Genomic DNA, 25,852 nt, shown 5'->3' with positions numbered 1-25,852 from the left:
AAGAAGAAAAATAACCAACTAACTTACTACTGACTGCAGCCTGCTGGGAAGGCGGAGTTGGACGTCCAGCGCGTCCAGTCCCACCCACTTTGTTCATGCCACGCCTCATCAGTCTCGCAAGCTTGTAGTGTAACACAGTGTTTAAGCCGGACGATGCGGCACATTATATTTTTTTAAGTCCCCTAACTGCCCTGTACATTGTTTTCTTCCGTTCAGAGGCGGAGCTAAGACATGATGCTGACAAAGTGGGCATGACTGGACTGCATGACGCTAACAAAGTGGGCGGAGCTGGACGCACTGGACGTCCAACTCCGCCTTCCTGCAGGCTGCAGTCAGTACCCTGTCAAAATAAGCGGAAAAGCAGGAAAAATGAGGCGTGGATACAGCTGCTTCAGGACGAGCACGTTCGTTTGGAGAATTTGAACTAACCTAGAGTACTGTGCCTGAAGTTGCTGCTGCTGCAAAATGCTAATCCGTCCAGAACTTGAGGCAGCAAAGCAGCCCCAAACCATGATGCTCCCTCCACCATGTTTCACAGTTGGGATGAGGTTTTGATGATGATGTGCTCTGCCTTTTTCTTTCTCCACACATAGTGTTTTGGTGCATTTAGGTTTCTGCCTGTGTGAAACCAAACCAAACACAGGAAGAAAACTCTTTAATTGACACCACTAGTGATATTTCTTTGTCAATGAGTGTAAAAATCTTCATAAAAATACAGTATCTAAATATGATGAGATGAGCTGCCCATTGTTTAGAGAGGTTATCTCCCCCATCTGTTGATGCAGACTGGGAGCACACACTGCTATTATAAAGTGAAATCAAGCTGCTTCAGGAGCCGAACGCGCCTCGACACCAACCACCCCCCCCCCCCCCCCACCCCCCATTCTACATATAGCTGGGTAATAAACACGGCACGTACTTAATGCAAGGTTCTGGAGATGAAACGGAGCAGCACTTCAAAGCTTCAGCTGGAAAACCGAGCCTGATAAGTCCTCAGTGGCCCGAGTGGGTAGCCTTGGGGAACCCTTATATGGTGTGGCTGGACAATGAGGAGCATTAACCTCACTTTGGGTTGGAGATGGAGAAACCTCGGCTGGGATTGTGAAGAGATCTCTTGAACTACGCATAAGTTATAAATAATACAGCCGTGGAAGTGAAAACAATGAAGTAGGAGCATTGTTTTTAATTGTTTTAACCAGTTATCAAATATATAAGACTATTATATAGACTATTATCAGTTTATACAGAAAACAACCCATATTTTAATCAATTTATATCCTAATCATAAGCAACATCTATTGCACTGCTCCGTTTACAGATAGATCTTTACTTTGTATAATACGTTTTTTATAGTCTTATATATTTATATTCCTCTTTGTTTTAATTTATGTTTAATATGTTTCTTATTGTATTGTGTTGTTGCTGCTGGATGCCTAAATTTTCTTCGGGATAAATAAAGTATCTATCTATCTATCTATCTTTCTATCTGGTACACCAGTTTATAAGGTGCATTAAGTGACATTAAGAGTAAGGATGCCTACATTGAAGTGAGCAAGGGTGTCGCCATGTTTCTCTTCTAATGTGGAAGCTGGAGGAAGCGCCTCAATAAGCAAAACGTACAAATTTTTACAAAAAAAAAACATTTTCTTTCAAAGTTAAACAAGTGCTGAATGTTAATCTACACAGATTTTCTCATGAAAACTGTTTATTTGGGTGATTAAAGTGCTTCTGTTTATTTATAGTAAACCTAGATTACAAATATTTTGTCTAAAAGTGAGTTTTGTTCGTGAAGTTTCTCCAGCACTAAGGCTGGGTGCAGCAGCATTAGCATTAGCCGCTAACCACAGTGCTTGCTGAATATGAATGCCACCCAATAGTGCTACACTAAGGAATCCTGAGTGTCTTATAAGTCTAATAAATAGATTATTATCAGATTAAACAGAATACAACTCATATTTTCTACTTTAATCAATATAACAGGCTGGACAGGGCACTTTAAATTGGACTGTTTAAAATATATTTTTTCTTTTATTAAAACATGACTTATTAAAATGAATAATACATATTTAATAGTGTATTAAATTAAACACCCACATTAACTAAAAACTAAACTAAAAACTTAAAAAACACACATTAAAGAAAACTGTATAAAATGTGATAAACATTCTTTAAAGGGAAGGCTAATATTTCTTTATATGTGTAAAAATGTGCTCATTCAGAATATATGTTACACATTCTTTGCATGGAATTTAAACATGAACATTATATTGATACTCATCCAGTTTTAGTCCAAAATAAATCCTAAAATATATTGTACAATTTATGCCAAATATAGTCAATCAGCTTCCACTGTATTTTTGATATGGTAAATCAGCCACTCAGACTTTAAGGGAAGTGCTAATACTGTTTTAGCTATTGAGCTATGCTAATATCTCATTGGCTGATTAGAAAGATAGAAAACAGTGGGAAGAGGAAGCCATTCAACTTTAACAGACTGTGAAAAAGAGGAGGCGGGGTCTGGAGCTAGACGGGCGAGACGCATAACTGGAAATTGAGTGGTGCCCCAATTAGAGTCTGGTCTCATTTCATTAGAGCAGCCGGTCCCCTATTCACACTGATCACCCCCCCCTTCACCCCTCATTTCCCCTCTGAGGAGCGAAATCAATCCACGCCAGCCTCCACCTGAGCCTCGTCTGCTTCTGGAACAGACCGCCGGGGACTGCAGTGAGTCAGCCTTCTACACTGATCTCATATCAGCTGCTGTGTATTGTTCTGGAGGGACTGGGATAAAGATAAAGCTGATTTTAGACCAGTGTGGAAGTCACATCTGTCCAGACGCTCAGCATGGAAACACCTGCCTTTTTCCAGACATACATGTGGCTGATTCTGACGTACACCTGAGCACACATACACATATAAACATATTTCAAAAAATCAAAACATATCATTGAAAAGTTACTTAATTTAAGTAATACAGTTCAAAATGTGTGTTTCTTTTATTGTTGATGATTATGAAGCTTACAGACAATGAAAACCCAAAAATCAGTGTCTCTAAAAACTGGAATATTATAGAAGACCAATTGGTACTTTTGCCAGTACTGTGGGCAGTGTGCCAAGTCCTGCTGGAAAATGAAATCCGCATCTCTATAAAAGTTGTCAGTAGCAGAGGGAAGCATGAAGTGCTGTAAGATTTTGTGGGAAAACAAAACTGCACTGACTTTAGACTTGATAATAAAACACAGTGGATCAACACCAGCAGATGACATGTCTCTCCAAACCATCACTGATCATCAGTAAATTTTACATTTCATTTAAAGGAAATCAAGGCATCAGAGTCTGGAGGAAGAGTGGAGAGACACACAGTCCAAACTGCTTGAGGTCTAGTGTGAAGTTTCCACCGATCAGTGATGGTTTGGAGTGTCATGTCTGTCATCTGCTGGTGTTGATCCACTGTGTTGTATAAAGCCCAAAGTCAGTGTTGCTCATATCATTCTAAATTATTTGATAATCTATTGTTTCTGGTAAACATTAATATTTAATGCTTTAATGCTTATTATTATTACGCTAAAATGTACTTAAAATGTAGTTTTAATACATTAAAGCCTTAATAATGAAGCGTTTTGTTGGTTGGTTCTCATTTTTATACTTAGCATGTATATATAAAAAAAAAGCCCCACCCCAACTCCATCAGCAGCTGAATTACACACATTAAGCAGTATTACTATGCTTAACAGAAGGAGAGATTAAACATGCTGAAAGGCTGGAGGTCGTGGCTCTCAGCGCTGAAAGGCACTCTGGGTGATTTTCAATAATTTAACACACTCCTGTTCAAGCACAAGAGAGGCCTGAGAGGTCAATAGATGTTTCAGAAACCCTCCAGAAAAGAGGAGAGCAGCCCATTTTACACATTAACCACCAGAGAGTGGCTGGAGGAGGACTGCCAGTCAGCGGTTAAACTGGAGGGTGGGTGGGCACCATGCAAGTCAATTACACACCACAGTATAAGTGGCCGCGTTCCATTTCCGAGGTGTAACCAATAAAAACAATTATAATAATAAATAATAACAATAGGAAAATAACTAAACATCAAACCAACTGAATGTCAGAAATATACTGTATATCAAACATACTCTAACACAAATCATTTCACACGATGGCTGTGTCTCAATTCAAGTGCATAATCTTCATTTGATGAAGGTGTAGACCCTCGAATGCTGATTGGGCCATGTAGGCTGAAGCAAAATTAAAAAAAAAAAACAGACAAATAAATCCCCAATCCCCTGCCAAAAAAAAAATTATAATAACAGTTAGTTCCGACCTCACAATCTGATTGATTGAGAAGTGTTCTAGCCGTGATGATATTTGTGATAACATCACGGCCTTCTCACACTAAACCTGTATCACCCCGCCGACGCGTTGCCGAGTAACGGCGTATTTATACAGACAGGACAGCTCAGAATCATCAGCGGCAGCGTTAGCTTAGGACAAGCTAGCGCTTAACCACGGCACGCTCGCCCGCAGCCCGCAGCGCTGACTCATCTTTTGTTGAAAAAAGGGAAAGAAAATCACTCAACTAATGCCGTCTGACAGCCAGAACGCTAACTTATCCAGCCAGGCTAGGCTAAGCTAAGCTAATGCTGAGCTAAAGCAATGCTAAGCTAATGCTAATGCTGCTGCTTTAAGCCTTAGTGCTGAAGAAACTTGACTGAAAACTGATCTTTATAACACTGTACTTCAACGGAGTGGATTTACTGCTCCTTAATACCTGACTGGTAAGATTTACACATAAGAAGTGCGCACCTTATAGTGCAAAAAATAAGGTATGTCCCTTCAGTTGTAACATCTTTATGTTTACATGTTATTTTGTCATACCCTTCCTGATTTGATCATTTTTGGAGTTCCCCTTGTGTTGGTAATTTAAACAAACTTTCTGAAAAAAAAATTTACATTAAGTTAAAACAACAAAAAAAAGAAGGAACAGAGATCTGGGTTAGCATTCTCCTCCAAGCGTATTTAGCTTGGTCGGGTTTACTTCGTGTGAGATGAAGGAAGTCTATAGAAACTCAATGGTGTATGAAAATAAATAGGAGAAAATGTGAGGAAAAAAACACAGAGGCAAAACATCCTCTTCCTTAAACACAAACAAACAGGATTCAGGAGGAACTGGATAAAGAAAATCTTCTAAATAACCACAAAAATGAGAACACACACACACTACACATACATACCACACACACACACAGGAGCGTGGCTCCAATTTGGGATTCAAAACCGTTCCTGTCTAGAGAACATTAAAGGGGTAAGCAAAGCCAGGAGAGGCGGCAGAAGTGCAGGACGAGGCGGAGGAGAGCTTAGAGGCAAAGTGTTGACCACACTACTGATACAGAGAGAGAGAGAGAGAGAGAGGGAGAGAGAGAGAGAGAGAAAGAGAGAGAGAGAAAGAGAGAGAGAGAAGGGGAATGTTGAAAAAAAGTCATTGTTTACTACTCTGAATTTTTTCCTCCCTCTTTTTCTATTTTGCTTTGAAGTGCTGCTGTGTGAGAGAGCTTTAAGACAGTAGCTGTCACGCATGTGTACACACACACACACACACAAACACACACACAAACACACACACAAACACACACACAAACACACACACAAACACACACACACACACACAAACACACACAAACACACACACAAACACACATTTCAGCCATTCTCAGTAAGCCCGGGGTTCAGACTTGAAGTGGCGCTCGACTCACACACTCTCACACACTCAGCACTGATGACAGACGTCTTCAATCAAACATCAAAACCTCAGTCACGACCGGAGCAACAACTGCGTCTACTATCTGTGATGTCATTAAGGCACAAAACACATAACAGACCCATGTCCTTACGCACCAGACTGGGTCAAAATCATATTTATATTATTACAATATTTGGTAACACTTTACTCAAGAGTAGAACAGGGATGAGCAGGAGAATGATATCTTTAAGCCTGTATATATATATATATATATATATATATATATATATATATATATATATATATATATATATATATATATATATATATATATATATACAGGGGTGGGACGATGAAACTGAAACACCTGGTTTTAGACCACGATAATTCATTGTTCTGGTGGAAACAGGAGAGTTGAGGTGCACATTTAATTCTGCCGTGATTTGATCAGCCGTGGTTTTATGTTTTTTGGATACAATCCGGGTTAGCAACCGAACATCCCTTTCAGACAGCTTCCTCTTACAGCGTCCACAGTTAATCCTGTTGGATGTGGTTGGTCCTTCTTGGTGGTATCTCGCTGACATTACCCTGGATACCGTGGCTCTTGATACATCACAAAGACTTGCTGTCTTGGTCACAGATGCTCCAGCAAGACGTGCACCAACAATTTGTCCTCTTTTGAACTCTGGTATGTCTCCCATAATGTTGTGTGCATTGCAATATTTAGAGCAGAACTGTGCTCTTACCCTGCTAATTGAACCTTCACACTCTTACTGTTGCTCTTACTGGTGCAATAATGTGCAATTAATGAAGATTGAACACCAGGCTGCTCCAATTTAGCCATGAAACCTCCCACACTGAAATTGAAAGTATCTCTATTTCTAGAGTGAGATGTGTGATGAGCAGTTAAGCAGATGGTCAGGTACCTGTGTTATATGTTGTGGTGGTCAGTGGGGGGGAGGCTGCAGGCGGGGTTAACAGTGCAGGTTGGAGATCTCCTCTCAGGCTTGTTTGCCAGAAACAACTGCAAAAAATCACAAAGAGTACAGCATTCGGATTAATAACTATACAGCACAGTCAGCTCAAGAGATACAGTACACTTTAAATACACAGAAATACACAGTTTACTCTGGAATTTAAAGACTTTAAAAATGACAAATTACTCATAAAATCTACTCAATTACAGTAATGTAAGTAAAGTAATTAGTTACTTTCCACCTCTGCCATTCATCAATCCTGCACTCTACCATCTTGCATGCACGTGCATCTTAACTGGCTATTAACACTAATAGGACGTGGCTCAATTCTCTGCTCCAGATAAATTTATTCTCTAGTGTCTTTATACCTAAGTTCATTGTTTGTTGCTGTTCTAATGATTAAAATAATAGATTTAGCGTCTTTAATGAAAATATTAAGAGAACATATTGTTCTTATTGGTCCTGTAAGCTGGAAGCAGGTCACCGTGATGAGTTTCTCCTCTAGCAGCTTTTTTTTTTTTTTTTGTATTTAAACATCAACATCAGCACTTCTGCTTGGAGGATTGACTGTAGGCGAGAGTGATGAAATATGAAGATGTAAAACTGCACTTCTTCATCCATCTACTTCTGCACGATCACAGCGGCCCAGAGGTAACTCAAACCCGCCGCCTCTTCCCGTTCACCAGAAAAACGCACAATTGTTCTGCCAGGGATTTGAGGATCTTTCCCACCAGGGACTCCACTAGGGCTCCACTGGCTTCAAGGACACATACTGTACATACTGAGCACCTCAAGACTACTGGGATGGATAATTCACAATATATATTTTCAATACTGCACAAATGAGAAGTGTCTGGAAATGTGCTTACTGTAGCTCTATATATCGTTATGAAAAAAGAAAAAGAACTGTAGTAACACACTATAAAACCAATATCAAAATACACTAATCAAGCACAACATTATTACCACCGCTGCTGGAGTTTTTAAACACTCTGACCTCCACTCCTATACAAATATACAATCCTACCTACAGCTGAAACACCTTGTAGAAGTGAAGTCAGAAGTGAAGTCAGAGACATATTTAGAGAAGCTTAATGTGAAATAAAAACCAATCGGTGAGTCAGTTATCATTCCCTTTAAGAGTCAGGTGAGCTCTGACTTTGGCACGTTTGTATCTTAACAGTGCAGCACTTTTGTGCGTCTCAGCAGAGACAGATACTGAGCTGCTCATTTAAGGGAACAGTAATGTTATTTTATTCTTCATTCTGTTTACTGTTGAGTTAAAATTTGAGTTTGCACAATGCAGCGCGTCCGTGTGTGTGTGTGTTTAATGAGCGGGAGTGTACGTAGCACTCTGGGTGCACCTATAGGAAGGGTCTTTGACAGTGATGTCAGTAAGGCATTACTTAGTAACGCGTTACTCTAATCTGACCCTTTTTCTCAATAGCGAGTAATCTAACACGTTACTATTTTCAATCCAGTAATCAGATTAAAGTTACTTATCCAAGTCACTGTGCATTACTCTCTCTCTCTCCACCTCACACACACACACACACACACACACACACACCGCTCTCCCTTCCACATCCCACCTCCACTCTCCCCCAATCACACGCGTCTCTCTTGCGCTCGGCGTGTCTTTAGTTTCCGCCCGTTCTCGTTTTTCCGCCAGTTCTCGGGCTCCCTATCTCTTTATAAAGGCGTTTTTTCCCGGCCGCGTCCGAATTCACTAGCCAGGGCAGCGGTCTGCACAGATCTGATTGGCAGAGGAGAGTGTTTGAAGATTTTACACCACACGTGATTGGTCTGTGAGTTTTCTGTGCTGCAGAGCGCGTATACCATAAAGACAAGAAAAGTTCCAGTGCTTTAAATGAACTCTGTCAGAATTAAATCCTTCTCTGTAGTTTATCGGTTTGGGTCCGGATTGGACAACGTCTGGGTCCGGACCCGGACCGCAGTCCACATATATGTGATCCCTGGTCTAGACCATATACACGGTTCTGTTTTATAAAGCCTGCAGAGAACAACAGGTTCAATGTTCAGTTTTACAGTGTTAAATATGTCAGGTCAAGAAAGACTTTCTTTATTTTATATTTTTTTTGTATAAAAACAAGTATTTATGTTAAGTAAAATCGAGAAAGACCATATTTTACTTTTTATAAAAAAAATATTTATGTTAAGTTTATAAAAAAAAACTATTTTTTTCAGGAAATAGTTCCACTTTAAATGTCTAGAGATATATTGTTGCTGTTAAAATGCATTTTCCAATAAAGGGAGTATTGGCAAAACTGGTTATAATGTTTATGTTAAGGTGGCGGGAGGTGGTGTCTGCAGCTGCTGAAAGTAACTAATAAAGTAACTAATAAAGTAACTTGTACTGTAACTTAGTTACTTTTAAAAGCAAGTAATCCATAAAGTAACTAAATTACTTTTTAAAGGAGTAATCAGTAATCAGTAATCGGATTACTTTTTCAAAGTAACTATACCATCACTGGTCTTTGCTGATTGACTGTTGTCTAGGTTCATTTTAAAATAGAAACACTTCAGAAATGTACCTGAATACACGTCACTTCCAGACCAACACACCCATCAGTGCAGATTTACTCATAAACTCCTTAGATGCTATTTCAACAGCGCGGAAGAAAGGCGTGAAAATAGACTGTTGATGAGGTGTAAGATAGCAATGAGCATCGCAACGTATATTGCGCAGAATGTACAATAGGGCCCATAGTATCCAAACAGGCTTTAACAAAAGGCTAACAAACGAACGCTGGTGGAAACTGATTGTGAACTGCAATCTTTCATCACCATTAGCAAACGTAGCGAGCAATTCTTTGTAAACATTGCACTTAACAGACGAAACGCACACTGCCGTTGCCCACGCCGTCCAAGGACGTCTGGTTGAGATTGAAACAAGTTCTCGTCGCTGTAAAAGCTCTCATATCAAACATCAATGCAAGCCGCAGAACGGATTATGCAAGTTTTACATCATGTGCTGCAGTCCTTCCTGATTGCGAGGCTTGCAGATGATACGCAGCATGCTGTCAAGATAAAAACACGGTGCATCACAGAGTAATGACTGGCGGAGGAGTCTGGAGGACAGAAGTGAAGAGAATTGTAAGTGGATGGGAATTCTTGTTTTGGGAAATTTTCGCCATATCTTCCAGTAAAAGGCCTTAAGATCAGTGAGATTCATTAGTTTTCTTGCTACAATGCTCTCTTGATTTTTTTTTTGAATTTTATCCCATTTTCCCATTCCCATCCCATTTGGATGCCTAGTTACCCAGAGTTCCAACCAATAGAACTCCTTCGATCTCTAGTAATCCTCCTCTAAACACTAGCAGGATGAAGACTAGCACATGCCACATACAGTACGTGATTGGAGAGTAAATTAAATGCAGCTCTAGACGGAAAAAAATGAAACCACTTAAAAATTATGAGTTTCTTTTATTTGATCAAATTGAAAACCTCTGGAATATAATCAAGAGGAAGATGGATGATCACAAGCCATCAAACCACCAAACTGAACTGCTTGAATTTTTGCACCAGGAGTAAAGCAGCATAAAGTTATCCAAAAGCAGTGTGTAAGACTGGTGGAGGAAGAGAACATGATGCCAAGACGCATGTTTAAAACTGATTTAAAAACAAACAGGGTTTTTCCACTAAATATTGAACTCTTAAAAATTTATGAATATGAACTTGCTTTCTTTGCATTATTATTTGAGGTCTGAAAGCTCTGAAAAGCATCTTTTTTGTTGCTTTAAATGATCATTCTTTTTCATTGGAATTTGGAAAAAACGGGATCGGTCTGTAGTTTATAGAATAAAACAACAATGATCATTTTACTTAAACATAAACTTATAAATAGCAAAATCAGAGAAACTGAATCAGAAAATGAAGTGCTCTCTTCATTTTGTTCCAGTGCTGTATATATACATCTAAAATAATTGGACAAATAAATCATAATGGCTGTCTTTGTGATACTTAAAGCTTGATTTATTTTGCATTAGGATCTATTATTTAAAAAAACAAAATCGCCTGATTTCACACCCACAGTCATGCTCATCCTGGGGACACAGACAGCTCAGGGTAATGCTAATGCTAAAGTGATGTGTCTGGGTCTTTTCTGGGTGAGCGGTTTTTTTTTTTTTCTCTCAGTAGCTTGATTTCTATGCAACAGCGTGATGTAAATGAATCGCTGTACTTGACAATAATGAAGCCGGAGAGGCCAGAAACTGCTCCGGGCAAAAAGGCTACTTAGAAATTTCCTCAATGCTCCTTCACCTCTCGGAACAGGCTGTAATACGCGGGATAAATAAGAGCGTGGGCCTGTGGCAGTTGGAAATAGGCCATGGCACAGATTTATGTTCAATAATAAGGGTAATGGAGCTATTGTAGTAATGCTGTCGGGGGCTGGGGTTGATTGATCTGTCTCTCCCCAAGCACTGGTAATGGAGACACATTTATCTCTGTGAGGCATGGGCCACGGCACGAGCCGCTATAGCTCTCCACTGAGCGCTGAAGGAGAGAAAGATAGAGAGAATACCCTAATTAAAGCAGTAGTTCTGCAGTAACTAAATTATTTCATTTTTAGAGGTTCTTCTGTATATACTCTTATAATCCGTCTATACTACATATGCATGTAGTTCTTTCTTTAGAGGTATAAAAATGACATCAATATTTAGTAGATCTTCCTTTTGCAGAAATAACAGCTTCTAAACACTTCCTACAGCTTTAACCAATGAGAGTCTGGTTGAAGCTTCTGGTTGAAGGTATTTTGGATCATTCTTCTTTACTAATCATCTGCAGTTCAGTCAGGTTTAATTCAGGTTTCTGATCATGAAAAGCCTGCTTTAAATCACACCACAGATTGAGATGATCTGATATGATCTGAGATGATCATTCCAGAATGTTGTACTTGTTCCTCTGTATGAATGCTTTAGTGCTTTAGTAGATTTAGAGCAGTGCTTAGTGTTTAGTGTTTAGGGTCGTTGTCTTGTTGAAGGATCCAGCCCCGGCGCTTCAACTTCAACTTTCTCACTGATTCTTCAACATTGTTCTCAATAATCTGCTGATATTGGCTGAAATCCATGTGACCCTCAACTTTAACAAGATTCCCAGTACCTGCACTGATCACACAGCCCAACAGCATGATGATGGAACACCAGATTTTACTGTGGGGAGCAGTAAAGTGTTTGTTTTGGAATGCTGTGTTCTTTTACCTCCATACATAAAAATAACCGCCCTCCAAATAACTCAACTAAATCATTTTAGCTTCATCAGTCCACCTTCATCAGCAACTTATTCCAAAACAGAGCTGGCTTGTCTAAATGTTCTTTAGCTTTAGCATACCTCAAATGACTCTGTTTGTGGCGTGTGCTCAGAAAAGGCTTCTTCTGCATTAATTACTCTCCCATACAGCCTCTCCTGTAAAGTGTGCTAAATAGTGAATAGTGAACAATGCACACCGAAACCATCTGCAGATGACAAGATTATGTTGTAGGTGTTTGGAGCTGTTCTGTGGGTCTGTGGGTTGACTATGACTGTTCTCACCATCCTTTTCAAAGTCAAGTCAAAGTCAAAGTGGTTTTTATTGTCATTTCAGCTATATACAGAGTACACAGTGAAACGAAACATACGTTCCTCCAGGGACCATGGTGCACATAAACACAGTGTAGACAGAACAATAGTGCAACAGTACAAAAGTGCAGACAGACAATACAACACAATACAGACAAAGAATAATAAATAACAAGACAGTGTGCAAATTATGCAGTGTGCAAAAAAGACCAGTGAGGTAGTAATTACCTCTATTACACAGTGTGCAATAGAGTCCAGTGAGGTAGTAGGGTTTTTAGTGCTTTCCATTTTCTGGGGTAAGTGGGGTAAGAGTGTGTGTGCATGTACAGAAAAAACATCAGTTCAGTCTCTGCAGTTGAGGAGTCTGATGGCTTGGGGGTAGAAGCTGTTGCAGAATCTGGTCGTGCTGGACCGGATGCTGCGGTACCTTCTTCCCGAAGGCAGGAGGGAGAACAGTTCGTGTGAGGGATGGGTGGGGTCATTCACAATGCTGGTTGCTTTGCGGATGCTGCGGGTGGTGTAAATGTCCGTGATGGAGGGGAGAGAGACGCCGATGATCCTCTCAGCTGTCCTCACAATACGCTGGAGGGTCTTGCGGTCAGACGGTGCAGGTCCCAAACCAGGCAGTGATGCAGCTGCTCAGGATGCTCTCAATGGTCCCTCTATAGAAGAGTGTGAGGATGGGTGGAGGGAGACGGGCTTTTCTCAGCTTCCGGAAGAAGTAGAGACGCTGCTGGGCTTTCTTGGCTGTAGAGCTGGTGTTCAGGGTCCAGGTGAGGTTATCTGCTAAGAGGACACCAAGGAACTTGGTGCTCTTAACAATCTCCACAGAGGACCCGTCGATGTTGAGTGGAGAGTGGGTGTGTTGTGCTCTCCTGAAGTCAACAACCATTTCCTTTGTCTTGTCCACATTCAGGTGAAGGTTGTTGACTGTACACCAGTCTGTCAGCCGCTGCACCTGCTCTCTGTATGCTGACTTGTCGCCTTTGGTGATGAGACCCAGCACGGTTGTATCATCGGCGAACTTGATAAAGCTGTTAGAACTGTGTTTTGCACAAACTGCAGGGGGTCCAGTGAAGAGGGCAGTTGTGTCTTGATGTTCCTCATGACTAGCCTCTCGAAGCACTTCATGATGATAGGTGTAAGTGCAACGGGACGGTAGTCATTGAGGCAGGACACTGTGGACTTCTTCGGCATGGGAACGATGGTGGTGGACTTGAGGCACGTTGGGACAGTGGCGCTGCACAGGGAGATGTTGAAGATGTCCGTGAGAACATCTGTCAGCTGGTCCTGCAGCTTTTCGTGGGTTGACTCTGCGCAGAGAGTTCCTCACATCCACTGCAGTCAGTCGCTTTGCCTCTCTGATGGCTCTTGACAGGTCGGCTCTCGCTTTCCTCAGGGCCACCTTGTCACCCACTCTGAAGGCGGGGTCGCGGGTCTCAGCAGCGCACGTACCTCAGCAGTCATCCAAGGCTTCTGGTTTGGGCGTGTAGTGATGGTCTTGGAGACAGTGACATCATCAATACACTTGCTGATGTAGCCAGTGACTGATGCTGCATACTCCTCCAAATCAACAGAATCGCCTTCAGTAGCAGCCTCCCTAAACATGTCCCATGCAGTGCACTCAAAACAGTCCTGAAGGGCAGAGATGGAGCCTGCCGGCCAGGTTTTAACCTGCTTCTGAACTGGTCTGGAGCGTCTGATGAGTGGTGTGTATGTTGGAGTCAGCCAAACACACATGTGGTCCGAGAAAGCGAGGTGGGGGCGGGGCTCCGCCCAGTACGCGCTGGGGATGTTTGTGTAAACAAGATCTAGCGCGCTCGCTCCTCTCGTTGCAAAGTCCACATGTTGATGGAATTTAGGGAGCACTGACTTGAGATTTGCGTGGTTGAAATCTCCGGCGATAATAAACAGTCCGTCTGGGTTTGTTCTGCAGATCGCTGATAGTCCGATAGAGTTCACACAGAGCCTCTTTAGCATTACATTTACATTTACATTTATGGTATTTAGCAGACGCCCTTATCCAGAGCGACTTACAACAGTGCTTCAAAGTTACTTAAGATATCCAAAGCTAGTTTGTAGACTAGGATCAAGAGATACATAGAGCTTAATCATGTTAAGAACCCTAGGAACCTTTTTTTATTTTTTATTTTTTTTATTTTATTATTAGTTTAGGAACTCTTTGAAAAGATGTGTCTTCAGTCGACGTTTGAAGACCGTGAGTGACTCTGCTGTTCTGACATCCAGTGGAAGTTCATTCCACCACCTTGGTGCCAGCACAGAGAAGAGTCTGGATGTCTGTTTTCTGTGTGTTTTGAGTGATGGAGGTTCGAGCCGAGCCGTACTGGAAGCTCTAAGAGCTCTTGGTGCAGATCTGGTTTTGACCATCGCCATCAGGTATGAAGGTGCTGGTCCGTTTTTTGCCTTGTAGGCCAGCGTCAGGGTTTTGAATCGGATGCGGGCGGCAACAGGAAGCCAGTGGAGGGAACGCAGCAAAGGAGTCACATGACTGAACTTCGGAAGATTGAAGACGAGTCGTGCTGCCGCATTCTGAATTAACTGTAGTGGTTTGGTGGCTCGCAGTGGAAGACCAGCCAGTAGAGAGTTGCAGTAGTCAAGTCTTGAGATGACAAGAGACTGCACAAGCACCTGAGTGGCATCCTGAGACAGAAACGGTCGAATTCTTCGGATGTTGTACAGGAGAAATCTGCATGACCGAGTCAGATTTGCAATATGGCTCGAGAACGATAACTGGTCATCCATTACTACACCGAGGCTTCTTGCTTCTGCCGATGGAGTGACCAGTGAGTTCTCCAAAGAGATGGAGAGATTGTTGTGAGGGCTTGTAGTTCCTGGGATGAACAGAAGGTCAGTCTTGCTGGGGTTGAGTTTTAGGTGATGAGAACTCATCCACATCGAGACATCATTGAGACATGCTGAGATGCGGGATGAAACCTGAGTGTCGGAAGGAGGAAATGAAAGGATTAGTTGGGTGTCATCAGCATAGCAGTGGTATGAGAATCCATGAGAAGATATTATTTCACCCAGAGAGCGAGTATAGAGTGAGAAAAGAAGAGGACCAAGCACCGAGCCTTGTGGAACCCCAGTGGAGAGTCTGCATGGAGCAGATGTTGCCCCTTGCCAAGTTACCTGGTAGGAACGGTCCTCCAGGTACGATGCAAACCACTGCCATGCAGAGCCAGTGATTCCAAGGCTGGTGAGGATGGAAAGGAGAATGCTGTGGTTGACACCAATGCTAGAGCTGGGTGGGATGTAGACAGCAGCTATTAGCACGGTGGAGAACTCCCGTACTAAATAAAAAGGTCTGCACTTGACTATCAGGAACTCCACCAGCGGAGAGCAGTGTTTGGCGACAGTCACAGCGTTGTTACACAATTCCGTGTTGATGTAAACACACACGCCTCCACCGCGGGTCTTCCCGGATAGAGCCGCGCTCCTATCCGCTCTGAACGCGGTTAGCCCAGCTAGCTGAATGGCGCTGTCCGGAATGTTGTCATTCAGCCACGATTCCACAAAAACCAAAGCACAGGAGTCTCTGAACTCACGCTGGGTTGTTCGCTGGAGTCGGATGTAGTCCAGTTTATTGTCAAGGGAACAGACGTTTGCCAGAAAGAGCGATGGTATAGCCGGCCGGCTTGGACTAGCCTTTAGCCTCGCGCGGATCCCGGCTCTCTTTCCGCGCTTCCGCTTACGCTCGCACCGCTTGCGATGGCACTTCCGCTGGGCTCCGGCGTCAGGAAACAGAGCGGGCTGGCGGCCTGGGTCTCTTAGCAGGCTAAGCTCAAGTAGCGTCTGCAGAACCTCGTCCGGTAGCGTGTTTTCTGGCTGATTTCTCCACTGTAGCAGGGTCTGGTGGTGGTAGAACACGTGCACGGGTGTTCCGATGCACATATTTGCAGGAAATAAACGGAAAAAACGACATATAGTAACACAAAAGCACCATTTAACGGACCCGGAGCGGCCGCTGCGTGTTAACGCGCTGCCATCTTGGGTCAGTTTCCTCTGATTATCTGAGATTTTTCTTGTTCTGTCACTTCGGGTCTTAACTAGAACTGTGTCTGTGGTTCTTCCAGTTCCTCACAGTGGAAACTGACAGCTGAAATCTCTGAGATTTGAGCTTTTTGTACCATTTCCTCTAAACCATGATGTTAAACAATCTTTGTTTTTAGATCCTTTGAGAGTTGTGTTTTGAGGTCTTTCTGGAAGGCAGTGGATATAAGAGCTCTGCTATATCTGTGTGTGCTGTGTATGTGTGAAACTGGTTATAGATGTAAATAAGGTAAAATAATAGACTGTGTATAGCTGGACAGAGCATCGTCTCTCAAAAGTGAAGCCACCACAGGTCGGGCGCCCCCTGCTGTTCGGTTGCAGAAAGCTGTGTAACTCCACCCATCCCCATACTGTAGGTTTCAATTGCAAAACAGACAACTTTGATTCACATTTTTTTTTCAAATATATTGTAATTATATTCTAACCTCCATTATTTAAATGCAACAGCTAGTGTAACCTGTGCTTATATTGTCACATTTTTATATCCCCACAGAATTCGTTTTTTAAAATGTTATTCAGCTCTATATTCAAAAGGTGTGGTTATTGGTGTGTAAAAGGGCTGGGTTACACCTAGCCGGGGTGGGACCAGTGACTGAATGGGTGGGATCATAGACTGTGTATAGCTCTGTGGAGGCAGCCGTCAGGGGCGGAGTTATTTAAATGAGTAGGCTGTCTCTCCACAGTCTTTCTCTCTCCTCTGGTCTCTACTGCGCTCTACAGACTCGGGTGTCAGGATCGCCAACATGGAGGAAGATTTTGGCTTCATTTTCATTGAATGATTGAGAACTGAATGGAAAATAGTCTGCAGGAATGTTGTTTATATTAACAAACAACTTAAGAAATTAACATATTGTGTAATGTGTGATTATATTTACTTGCATCAGTAAAAGTTCTGCACTTTCTTAGTGTCATAAAAAAAAAAAAAACGCACAACAGAACAGAACACAGTGTATCTGTGCATCTGGCTGCCTGTAATTCCCTGTGCTCAGACTGTGTTTCTCGGCAGCGGGGCTGGGAGGGAACAGAACAGAACTGTTCTTTACTGATGCACTTTTATGTTCGACTCCGGCATGTCAGGCCTAATTGGCAGAGTACGGCAAAGACAGCCTGTCCCTAATGACGATAATGATCTCTCATTAACAGCCAGTAACCTTCACAAATCCTTCAACAAAGCTGGATTAAAACGGGACACTTTGCCATCTTTGCCGGCCAAGAGCTGGCGAAGAATCTCAGATGTCCAACTGTCAGCGCGGAGGAGACATCCATCTCTCAATCTCTGAGAGTCTAAAACAGCCTGCTGAAAGATCAAGATCTTAATTTACTCTCTAAATATCAGCTCTCAGAAGGTCAGCTGTTAAAGGAGAACTGAGGGATATTTCCAGAAGATGCCTCACTAGAGCGCCTGCACCTCTTACCAAAACTAATTTAATGTACTAATGCATCTCCAAAAATTACAATATTATTAAAAAGTTACTTTGTTTCAGTAATTCAGTTCAACACTTTAAGCGTTTATTTATTTTATTTTTGATGATTATGGCTCACAGCCAATGAAAACCCAAAATCCAGTGTGCCAAGTCCTGCTGGAAAATGAAATCCGCATCTCCATAATAGTTGTCAGTAGCAGAGGGAAGCATGAAGGGCTGTAAGATTTTGCGGGAAAACAAAACTGCGCTGACTTTAGACTTGATAATAAAACACAGTGGATCAACACCAGCAGATGATCAGCATGTCTCTCCAAACCATCACTGATCATCAGTAAATTTTACATTTCATTTGTAAATCAGGGGATCAGAGTCTGGAGGAAGAGTGGAGAGACACACAGTCCAAACTGCCTGATGTGTTTACATATACACAATATATGTAAAGCTGTGATCAAAGCTAGAGGAGCTACTTTAGAAAATATAAAATATAAAAAGTCTGTTTTGTTTAAATGATTTTTGTATGATAAATAATTCCAGATGTTTTTCTTCATCATACTTACTGGACAAACTAGCTAAACTTGGTATGTAGTAAAAAAATCTGCTCTGCTTTTGGACTTTTAGGCTGAGCTGTAAACTCAATGAAGGCAGTCTGAGACAAGTTTGTTTTAGAAGAAAGGGGAGGGTCTACCAAATACAGAGCAGGTGAGTTTGGCGCCGCCTCTTCTTGGGTCTCTACTGAGCAGACTGTCAAACTGAGCAGTCTGGGCTCTACAACATAAGCTTTGGTTGCATATTTGATTAAAAGGCAGTTTATGGCTTTATTTTTATCAAATGGAAGTGAACAGAACCTCTAATTTTTTGTTTTTTTTTTATAGTCATTGACTATAATAAGTAAAATACCTTCACTTTTTTAAAATTCAAACCACATAGGCAAGCCTGCAGCTCCTTAATGAAGACCTGGCTGCAGTTCAGTTGAGCTGAGAGAAGTTTATGGGCATATATTTTTAGAAATGATTTGAGCGAATTTAAAAATCCATCCAAAAAATGAATACTCTTCATTACTAGACCTCTCAAAAGGAAGGCAGGTCTTCCCAAGTGGTTCAATTTGCCGGTGAAAACCACTTCCAAACACCAGCCTGACCTTTTAGTTCCCCACACTCTCCACACTCTCCTCCTCCTCATCATCCCGCCCTGCCTTTAAAAAAGAAAGAACTTGAGAACTTGAGTTCAGCTCTCTGACCCATCAGCATTTTTACAGGTGGAGGAAGCTGAGCTACAGATAGGAGAAAAAAAGATCCCAACAAAACAAAAACCTATACAGATTTCTGGGTTTTCTGAGAGTCTGAAGATGCAGGAGGAGTATTGATGGGGTAAAACTCCATGCCTGCTGGTCTGAGCTGATGGTTGGATGAACACATAAGGGATAAGGGTTTTCTGCCACTCACTTCCCACAGAGTTTCAGCCTGCTGCACGTCGTTTAGACTCCATCCGATGTCCCTGACCTTCCCACCCCCTCCTAGCAACCTCACCCTGCAATCTCTAACGAGGACTGAACAGAGAGATTGATACTTCAATATGAAACTTCTTCACATTTTGTCACTTTACAACCACAAACTTAAATACAGTACAGGCCAACAGTTTGGACACACCTTCTCATTTTCAATGCGTAGATTCTCACTGAAGCATCAAAACTATGAATGAACACATGTGGAGTTTTATGTACTTAATAAAAAAAAGGTGAAATAACTGAAAACATGTTTTATATTCTAGTTTCTTCAAAATAGCCACCCTTTGCTCTGATTACTGCTTTGCACACTCTTGGCATCATTCTCTCAATAAGCTTCTTCAAGAGGTGTCCACCTGAAAAGTTTTCCAACAGTCTTGAAGGAAGGAAGGAGTTCCCAGAGGTGTTTATTAGCACTTGTTGCTTCTTTGCCTTCTTCACTCTGTGCTCCAGCTCACCCTAAACCTCAAATCTGGATTGGGTTCAGGTCCGGTGACTGTGGAGGTTCAGCTCATTTTTTATTAAGTACATAAAACTCCACATGTGTTCATTCATAGTTTTGATGCTTCAGTGAGAATCTACAATGTAAATAGTCATGAAAATAAAGAAAACGCATTGAATGAGAAGGTGTGTCCAAACTTTTGGCCTGTACTGTATATATTTTATTGAGATTTTAAGTGATAGACCAACACAAAGTATCACATAATTGTAGAGTGGAATGAAAATGATACATATATTTAAAGTGAATCAAATCAAAATTTAAAAAATGTGTGATGAGAGACAAAAGATCAGCCAGGTTGGATTGAGAACAGCGTCTATGAACAGCAGTTTTCATGTCTCTCCATAGAAGCTCAATGGTATTTGGGTCTTTTAGGACTTTGACTAGATCATTCAAAACCATGAATATTCTCTGATATCTTAACCAGTCCTCTGCAGCTCTGGCTCTATGTTTAGGGTCATCGTCTTGCTGGAAGGTAAATCTCCTTCCCAGTCTTACGTTTTTGTAGCTTCCACCAGGTTTTCTTTTTTCCAGGATTGTCCTGTATTATTTATCTCCATCCATCTTTTCATCATCTCTGACCAGCTTCTCTGTCCCTGCTGAAGAAAAGCATACTTATACACACTTTATTTAGGCCAAAAAGTTCAACTTTGGTCTGATCTGACCACAGAGCCTTCTTCCAGATGCCAGATGTTTGCTGTACAAACCACCAAATTTACTTCTTATGTCTTCTTCTTCTTCTTATGTCTTTCTTTCAACAGTATCTTTCTTCATGACACTCTTCCATAAAGGCTAGATTTGTGGAGCGCACAACTTATAGTTGTCCTGTCGTAAGATTTTCCCACCTTAGCTGTGGATTTCTGCAGCTCCTCCAGAGTGACCATGGGCCTCTCGGCTGCTTCTCTGACCAGTGCTCTCTATGCTTGATCTGTCAGTTTGGAGGGACCATGGCCATGTCTTGGTAGGTTTGCAGTTGTAGAAATATTTTTCTACGTTTGGATGATGGATTGATTGAGAACAGTGCTCCTAGGGATGCTTAAATGCCAAAATGCTTGGGATACGTTTTTAGAATCTAACCATGATTTAATCACCTAACTTCTTCACAACTTTATCTTTGACCTGTCTGGTGAGTTTCTTGGTCTTCTAATACTTTTCCCATCGTTATGATAGCAAAGACATACAGACACACCCTAAATCAAGCTGCATGGTGCACAGTTAATGGCTGGCCTATAGATTAATAAAACTGGGCCCCGTAACTTCTTTACGACTGCTTTATGAACTTATTCATCTGGCAACATCAGCATATGTTACTACCAAACGTATTTAAGCAATTGAACCAAGAACCAGATTTCAGTCTCAGATAAACTCTGGATACAGGTCCTCTGTAGATCCTCTCTCTCTCGCTCTCTCTTTCTCTCTCTCTTTCCTCACTCTCTCTATAGAGCGAGACTTCAGACACTTCACTGGCCCCTTCATACACTCCTCTCTCCCTCTTCTGTTCTCTCTCTCAGGGCTCACCTAGTCGGAGTCAATCAGATCAATGTGGCGCTAAACTGTCTCAGGCTTCATTTATCTCACAGGAAAACACAGACATACTGTAGCCCAAACCATCTGATGCCAATACAGCAACTAAGACCTAATAAGCCTCATCCTTTAAGCAATTAAGCACACAATTACAGAGAGCATTTAGGTTTTCCGGGAAAACAAAACTGCACTGACTTGATAATATAACACAGTCGATCAACACCAGCAGATGTTGCACATGTCTCTCCAAACCATCACTGATTGGTGGAAACTTTACACTAGACCTCAAGCAGTTTGGACTGTGTGTCTCTCCACTCTTCCTCCAGACTCTGCTCCCTTAATTTCCTTTAAATGAAATGTAAAATTTACTGATGATCAGTGATGGTTTAGAGAGACATGTCATCTGCTGGTGTTGATCCACTGTGTTTTATCAAGACTAAAGTCTTGAAGATGTGGATTTCATTTTCCAGCAGGACTTGGCACACTGCCCACACTGCAGAAAGTACTAATTGGCCTTAAATAATATTCTAATTTTCTGAGACACTGATTTTTGGATTTTTATTGGCTGTAAGCCGTAATCATCAATAATAAAAGAAATAAACATTTAAAATGCTTAAATGCTTAGATCACTCTGTGTGTTTAATACATCTATATAATATATGAGTTTCACATTTTGTACTGAATTACTGAAACTGAAAAGTAACTTTTCAATAGCACTATCTGGTGCTATTGAAGATTAGTTTCTCAGGGGGGATGTCTCTGGACTGCAATTAAAAAAAAAAAAAACAGGAGGACCAGTGAGTTTTTAGGCTTTTTTCTCGGTCACATAACATCACGTTCAGTAGTTCCTTCATTTCCACTCACTTTTGTAGTTACATGGATCTCCATGGAAACACATGTTCAAAGTGTATTTACGGTGCGTGGCAGTGGACAAATAGCTATTTTTTTTTAATAAATACTAGAAGACGAGATGTGAGTCCACATGGGACTAAAATTACCAGAGGACCACAGAGTTTAGAGGACAACTGAGAAAAACAAATACATGGTTGTTCTGGACAGGAATAAAATCACAAAGGACCTCCATAAAAGAGAAAATTACCCCAGAACCCCCTGAGAAACTAATCCTGTCCAGATAGGGCTAATGATATTATCTACAGCCCTGAATCATCCATTCTTTCTCCCTCCTGGGGGGCACAGGGGGAAACAAGGGACACCCTGATACATTTTTAATAATACACTGGGGATCAAAGTAAGGTATAAACGCAGTGCAAAGACATCAAACCGAGGAAGTAACGCCAAAAGACATGAAAAACAAGAACAGACAGAAAAGATCAGCCTTGAAGACATAAACGCTCCACCAGCTAAAGGCTAGACCCCGGAATCTGCCTGTGCACCGAAGCCTTACAGCAGAATGACGGGTCTGGAGCACGCGGATAATCAGCCGCCTCTCTCCGACAGAGCGGCAGAACTTTCCGGAGAGGAGTTTTAGCAGCACGCCTGGCTGAATTAAAGATAGGCGTGAGGAGTCTGAGGAGGACTGGTGCGCTAAACCTTGTACTGCTCAATTATAGAGCAGCTGGGTAGAAGAAGAGAGCAGTCGTCTGCTTTCATCAGACCCCTCCTCACATCATTCACTTAACACCACACAGCTCTGAAGCTCCACTTCAAGAGTTCTCAACTACCTTCAGGATCTACACCAGGGGTGTCAAACTCATTTTGGCCGAGGGCCACATTGGCATATTGGCTGTCCTCCGAGGGCCAGATGTAACTTATAAATATAAGAAAATGTAACCAAATGTAATATATGTAAATGAATGTAATTACTCCTTAATGTTAAATAACTCTCAATATATTATTTATTCAATCAAATATTACAGTTGCATGGAAAAAATGTTTGCTTGTTGCTCTATTAACATAAATCCTGTTATGAAATCCAAAAACTCCATCAATCAAGAACCAAACTATACAAGTGAATAGAAATGACATAAAATACAAGTTATATTAACTTTGATCAAAACGTTTGATACTGAAAAGAGGCTTAATTAATATAAAATCAAAAATTGTGAGCTGTGACAGATTTAGCATTTCCTCATCCAACCACTAGTGGGAGCTGCAGCAGCACAAGCCCACAGTCTTTACTGAGTCAGAGCTACAGCCCAGCCACGGGCTACAGGACTCAGCTGAGCCAGTCTGGAGCGTTTTTAAAATTTTAAGTTCTTCTGTGTATGAAATAAAATAACCCCACTAACCGGATAATACAGCTCTCTACAGTTCATCTTTCAGCCCAAGCAGCTAACAGCAGCAGTTTAGAGCAGCCATCCCGGAGTCACTGCTCGGATTACATTATAAACAGGTCAGTTAGCGCGCTGCTAACCTCAGGATGTTTATAACTACGGAGTTTAGAACACACCACGGCTGCAAGGTTAGACTGTTGAAGGCTACTGGAGACTATTAAAGGCTATTGGAGGTTATTGAAAGGGTTATTGGGGGCAGAAATCAGTAAAGGCTGGTTAGATAAGTGATTCACCTCCTCGTCCTTTGCTGAGGTGAAACTGCGACTAGCGATGTCACAGTGATGTTTATTAACCTCATTAAAACAGATTTTATCAGCTATTGTCTTATAAATATTTACACATAATTTATATCTCTTCTAAAAAGCGTTTATTTTGGTCAGTAACACAAAATGCATACCGGTCTTTCGCCTTGAAGCACAGCCGTCCGTCTGCATCAACTTTTCTTTTTCTGGATATTATGGGATAAACATGTCTCAATTCCACCCGCGAAGTTACACCTTCCCTCCGGCAGGGTTTCCACATCAATGACTACACTGCCGTGTAGTGGCAGTAAGCCGTAACTTTGCGGGTAATACAATCGACAAGCATTGTGGGAAATTTATTTTTTGGTCAAAGAACGCTTCTGACCTATTTATTATAGACACTAAGATTTTACAAGCTCTCGCGGGCCACATAAAAAGACGTGGCGGGCCACATTTGGCCCGCGGGCCTTGTGTTTGACACATGTGATCTACACACTTCCCCTATTCCCGTCCTCGCTGAACTCCTGGGGCTCTATCGTACAATCTGCGTAAGGTACATCAAGATGCTCATTGCTATCTTACACCCCGTCAACAGTCTATTTTCACGCCTTGTGCTCGTACTGTTAAAAAAGGGGTTTAGGAATATATCCACACTGATGCACTGAAAATGATCATTTATTGGCTCAATTTAACTCAGTCATGTTATCATTTTGCTTTGGTTTAGTTAAGTTGTAAATATATACAATTTTAGTTTTGTTCACAGAACAATAGTTTAAATAACTTAACTTTTGTTTCAAGTATTGTGGGATTAATTTTTTTTTTTATTTAATATATATATATATATATATATATATATATATATATATATATATATATAAGGTAGCTTTGGGCAATAGACAACTCAAACATGTTGAGTAAGGAAGAGGCCACACCCAATATGCAAATATATGGTGCCCGGAGCCTATGAGAAGGCTGTATGAACCAAAACTGTAGAAAGAGCATTGGCACATGTGTAGTTTACTCATTGAAATCACATTTTTTCATTGGCTCAACAATCATTTTTAAGTTTTTAGGTTGAAGTTCTCTGAACTTATTTTATTAAGTTGTAATGACCGGTAAGTTCACTCAACTTGCTAAATAAAATTAGGTAAATGTACTGCAGGATTCCATACAAAACCTTTATGCCTGCATTCCCAACCGTATCTCATTTTCTATTCAGGATAGAGGTGCCTAACTATAACATTATAACATTTTGTTTTTTGCAAATAAATATAATTAATTACATAGCTAAATATATAAACATTTATACCGCTCTGGAAGAAATTAATAGGCCTCTTCAGTTTCTGAATTAGTTTCTCTGATTTTACAATTTATAGGTTTATGTTTGAGTAAAATGGATTTGGATGGATTATTCTATAAACTACAGACAACATTTCTCCCAAATTCCAAATAAAAATATTGTCATTTAGAGCATTTTTTTTTTGCAGAAAATGAGAAATGGCTGAAATAAAAAAAAGATGCAGAGCTTTCAGACCTCAAATAATACAAAGAAAACAAGTTCATATTCATAAAATTTTAAGAGTTCAGAAATCAATATTTGGTGGAATAACCCTGGTTTTTTATCACAGTTTTTTCATGTTTTTTCATCATGTTCTCCTCCACCAGTCTTACACACTGCTTTTGGATAACTTTATGCTGCTTTACTCCTGGTGCAAAAATTCAAGCAGTTCAGTTTGGTTTGATGGTTTGTGATCATCCATCTTCCTCTTGATTATATTCCAGAGGTTTTCAATTTGGTAAAAATAATGCAAAAAAATCATTATTAAGAGGTCTCTTATTTTTTCCCCAGAGCTGTATATGACTGCATATTAAATGCAACGCAAAATGACACTTTAATATTTGACTATTAATAAGTAATTAATTAAAACTGCATTTTTTATTGCTGATGAGTAGGAACTCCAGTAGTCCAGTAGCGCTGTATTAACGGACGTAAATTCAGGCTTTCT

The 25,852-nt window shown here is 41.0% G+C and overlaps 1 protein-coding gene across 9 annotated transcripts in view; it reads right to left on the bottom strand.

The window, feature by feature from the left end:
- arvcfb (ARVCF delta catenin family member b) overlaps window positions 1–25,852 on the bottom strand; it is a 378,373-nt gene that overhangs the window by 213,404 nt on the left and 139,117 nt on the right. For all 9 annotated transcript variants that reach the window (XM_049470443.1, XM_049470449.1, XM_049470448.1 and 6 more), the window contains exon 3: window positions 6,661–6,758. The gene's annotated coding sequence lies outside the window, so the exon portion shown is untranslated. The remainder of the gene's footprint in view (window positions 1–6,660; window positions 6,759–25,852) is intronic.

Source organism: Astyanax mexicanus, chromosome 22, assembly GCF_023375975.1.
Source record: "Astyanax mexicanus isolate ESR-SI-001 chromosome 22, AstMex3_surface, whole genome shotgun sequence".
Classification (NCBI taxonomy): Eukaryota; Metazoa; Chordata; class Actinopteri; order Characiformes; family Acestrorhamphidae; genus Astyanax; species Astyanax mexicanus.
This window is presented reverse-complemented; position numbering and strand designations above follow the sequence as displayed.